Source organism: Formica exsecta, unplaced genomic scaffold, assembly GCF_003651465.1.
Source record: "Formica exsecta isolate Colony F162 unplaced genomic scaffold, ASM365146v1 scaffold26, whole genome shotgun sequence".
Classification (NCBI taxonomy): Eukaryota; Metazoa; Arthropoda; class Insecta; order Hymenoptera; family Formicidae; genus Formica; species Formica exsecta.
Genome location: NW_021849866.1, coordinates 1,929,493 through 1,934,157, shown reverse-complemented (window position 1 = coordinate 1,934,157; position 4,665 = coordinate 1,929,493). Strand labels below are relative to the sequence as shown.

At 37.5% G+C, this 4,665-nt stretch overlaps 1 protein-coding gene across 1 annotated transcript in view; it reads left to right on the top strand.

Moving 5' to 3' along the window:
• Positions 1-4,665, top strand: part of LOC115236842 — a 336,098-nt gene that overhangs the window by 221,371 nt on the left and 110,062 nt on the right. The gene's annotated exons all lie outside the window — the stretch shown is intronic.

Here is a 4,665-nt window from a genome sequence, read left to right as displayed (position 1 = left end):
TTTTTTAATTTTATTCAAAAAGACTAGTGCGAGAATCTCTCTTTCTCTCAGCTAAGGTTCATTGTCTTAAAATAAAGAAATGAGCTTTTTCGAGAATTTGCTTTGGTATAATATTATTTTATTGAATGTGATAGACGCGCGCGTATTCATATCTCATTCATACTTAACACTGAATGTGGCTCTATTTGATTTTCAGCCTGAAATAACATTGCATATGATATGCATATAAGACAAATAAAACTCTCGGATCCGATCCGATCCTGTGAGAAGCATCTGGCTCTTCTGTAACATTTGAAAAGCGGATTTATTCGATTCACGTACCCTTCAATTCTTCTGCATTCTTGCAGTTGCGTTCGAGTGCCCGTTCGAAGATCTCTCACGGCAATATCTCGTGTTTCGCACGCATGTATTGCGCTACCCCGAGAAAGAGAGAGAAACGGAATAATTGGTCGTTAGCGCCTACACACCTATCATTTGCAACTGCAACGTGCGGCAACATTCTTGCACGCCGCTGATATTCAGAAATGTTGCGGCGGCAGCGGCGACGTGGACGCGGCTTTACAACAACTTCCTGGACGACAACAGCGGCGTCTTGGCTCCATGAGCGGCCCGCTTAATGCAAGGCATTAAGGCGTTACGTAAATGCGTCTCGCATGCTGCCTGCGGATGACTCGTCGGCGTCTTTGGATGTCCCTCTCCATTTAAGACGACCCGCAGAGCGTTATTATTAGTTAACTTCAAATATTTATCGTATTCTTCCTCCGCATGGCCCAATTCTGTCGGCTGTCGCTCGATGGATATGTTTCATCCAGACTATTCTTGTATTCCGGTTAAATAAGGAGCTGCAGAGGAGCGAGAGACTTAATTGTCAGATATATCCAATGAGCCAAGAATAATATAATAAACCAGCGATTTTTAAAATAGTTTTATAGATCAATAAATAAAATTATCGATCGGATTATCACTTAATATTTTAGACAAATTGATCAATGAGACAAAATAAAATATAATTAAATTAATTTTTTGAGAAAAAAAATGGGACACAGAGAAGAGAAAATATATCTCGTGATATTTGGAAAGAACGAATATAATTTAAAAACCAAGCGGTACAACCCCTCAACCTAATAAATATTGACTTAATTTCTTCGAGTGTTAATCAAGTTTTTCTTAAGTATTTATTTCGATTAAACCTAGAATAATATTTTGCACTCACGTGGAAAAAAACAACCAAGATAAAATAGACGAGCGGAAACGTGTACGAGAATTCGAGCGTGTTTTCTCCACCCAGAAAAAAAAAAGTTACTGTGGCATAGTGTTGCGTCATTCGCGTTTCGCGCATTCGTTACGCCAATCTCTCGTGTCTTTTTGCCGCGGCCAGCAAGGCAACCATCGCGCGAGCGCGTTGCTGGAAAAAGAGCCGTGAAGGAAACACTGCTCCCGAGTATCGGTGGTGTAATGTAGCGGGGGAGGGAAAGGGAATGCTAAGTTAATGAGGCATCGGGTGATTTTATTTTCTTTCATCCGCCCTCTTTCCTGCTTCTACGAGAGGTAAAACTTCGTCCCGATCGGCGAGTTTAACTGTATCGTGGCAAAATACCGACCGATAATTTGTCGAATACCGTCGCGGCGAACTAATCCATTATCGATGGTATGTTTCGCTCGTTATTCCGCGCGACGGAATGATTCGCTCGCGAACGGATTAATGAGATAGTTCTTACGTTACGAGGTGTACAGAGTGCCAGATCGGCGTTTGCGTGATCCGCGGAGAATCGCGTGACTCGCGGATTTAATGTAAAAAGACGATTCACATACAAATGTGGAGTGCATCTGAAATCGCATTGAAATGTATCAATGATCACCGACTGTTAGAAAACACGAACGCGTTCGGCAGAAATATTATAAATCTGACAATAATGATGAAATCTGCTCTGAACTCTGAATAGGTAATATTCGAAATGCTATAATAAAAAACGAGCAACGCTACTCCATTGAGATTGCTGAACCTCGACCATAAATTAATTTCCGGTGATGCGTTAAAGTTTCCCAATCCGACTTTCTTATTTTCTTTACGCTCTCGTCTTTTACTCGTAATATAATCCGTTTTATAAGCATCGCCCGGAAAACATCGCCGTCTCTCTCGTCATTGCATTTCTCCTTATCTATCACAACATTATCCGTATCTTCCTGTCGTCAACTCGCAGAGTGCGACGTCTCCGAGGAGAATGGGTCTCTATAAACTCTCCTCCAACTCGAGAAAAATCTCTTTCGATCAATCTCGAGACTTGAGCGAATTCAACGATAACAAGAGTCGCGAAATAACATTCCCGTTTTCTGATCGACACCGCCATACGTTTCGTCATGTAATAATTCCGCAAAAGAAGTTATGCTATTGAAAATTGACATAAAACCTAAAAAAAAAAAAAAAAAGAAAAAGAAATATTTGCAGGTGACAAATTCAGACGCGATATTTTAGTGATATAACGTAAATATTCAATGATAAAAAAGTATATAATAGTTCTTCTAAAATAGCATTTATCATATTCATTTTTTTGTGCTTAAAACCGTTGCTTTAAAACCGTTTCAGCCAAACATATTTTTAACATCATCATTAGTTTGAAACTATGAATGATCTGCAATACAGAAACTTTGTTACGGTTTGTATTTTGAAACTCGGTAGGATAGTGAAAGGATTAACTTTCTCCTCGTCTTTTCTTCATGTGAAAAAAGTTTGCTCGGCATGTTTGAGAGCAATTAGTTGTAATCGGAGCGATCAGGGAGGACAAATCGATTGAAAAACGCGGGAACGAAAATGGATTTTAAAGGGGATTTAGACGCGTACGGTGTCCCTGCGAGAGAGCTGTCGGCGAGTACCGAAAACGAGAGAACCGCGACGCGTAACGAGACGCAATTTTGATTGCCATAAAACTCCAAAACCGTGTGCCCACGGGAATGCTCGATTTATTTAGGAAGCGAATACAACACTAACGTAACGCGAGCGATGCGTGGCGATCGATGCGATTGATTTTATCATTTTTTTCCCGTTTTGGACTTTGTGAAACTTTGTTCGAAAACAGAATAAAGATTCGAAAAAAGATGGCATTAGAATGGCTAATTTGTACCATTCACCATTACGACGTTCATCAATAACGTTGCAACATTAAATATAATTACTGCGAAAGCAAATGCAACGATAGTAACTGAAATGGCTAAGTAAAGCTTTCACAATAATTGAAAAAAATTTGTCGCTACGAAACATAAGCGCTATGATAGAAATATGAAAATATAATTAGTATCGTTCTTTCTCTCTTTTTTACACTCTTTGTTTCTCTCATACATTCTTTTTCTCGCACCAGTTTGAAGAAACTTGCGTTAGACGGGGATTTTTACTGATCTATCAAATATTTATATTGATTATTACGCTCACATGGGAAACGAATCGTTAGATATCAATGTCTGATTGTGGTACTTGTGACCGATGAAATTTTTTATTGATTATTTTACTTATCATTTTTTGATTGAATTGCTCCCAAATTAATGCAGTTTGTAAAATTTATACACGACATAAACTTTTAGATAAGTTTGTCGTCGCTATTTTTTACTTATCAACTTTTATTAATTTTTTATCTAGAATTTTATTTTAGCATTATATTGTTTATAATTTATAAATAAAATGAATTCAACATCTTTATTCAAAAACTATAAGCTCACGAACAATATGCAATTATAAAAGTTTCATTATCTTAAATGTTATATATGTATATTAGTTTGATAAACGCAAGAAATATCAAGTTTATTGTCTCGTCATTAAGCCAGCTGATCATCAGAAGAAAATGAGAACTATATTTCCTAGCTTTATTTTATTTACATAAGAAAAAAAATTCTTTTAAAACTGCGTTATTGCCAAAATCGTCAATTTCTTTTCTTTCTTAAAAATATATTTTTTAAGATTTTTATAATTTTTATTTTTTTTATTTTGCGATTTTAGATAATACAGTTTGCAAACACGAGAGTCTTATGTAACGTCTCTTCCAAGTTTAGATTAAATCCTTATAATCGACAGTGTGTTGCTGTTAAAGTTCTCAAGTATAAATACCACTTGAAATTTATTTTGACCGAATGAAAGTTCTAACATCGAAAGCCCGCGATCTCGAAAGCAAAACTCTCGATTGAACAGTTATTGAAAAGTCTTCATTCCGTTGCTATCGTAGCGTTTTGATATCGAGAATCGCATTCAGATAAGTAGAGCTCTCTTGAAATAAACATTTCTCAAAAGTCATACTTGATTCCATGTTGATTGGAGAGTTTTACTGTCGAAAGCTCTGTTGTAATCAGAGCGCCGTAAAATCTCATTCGAAAGAGCAGTAATATTAAGGAGAGAGAAAGAGAGAGAAAAGAATCTTTGCGAAAGAAGATAGGTATACCGATGATCGCACGATCCGAGATCGAGAGCATCCGTTATGATTGGATGTGACATATGGCGTCTTGCTATTTCCGGGTCGAAACTCGTTTGAAGCTTTCGATACTCGTTTATATCGCGATACGTATCTTATTACATTGGCGTAATCGTAGGACTATTTTAGAAACGCTATATCGTGTCGCTCGCACGCGATTGAAGAACGCAGCGGAGTAATAGAGGGTTGGGGGAGGGGGGGGGGGGGGAGATAA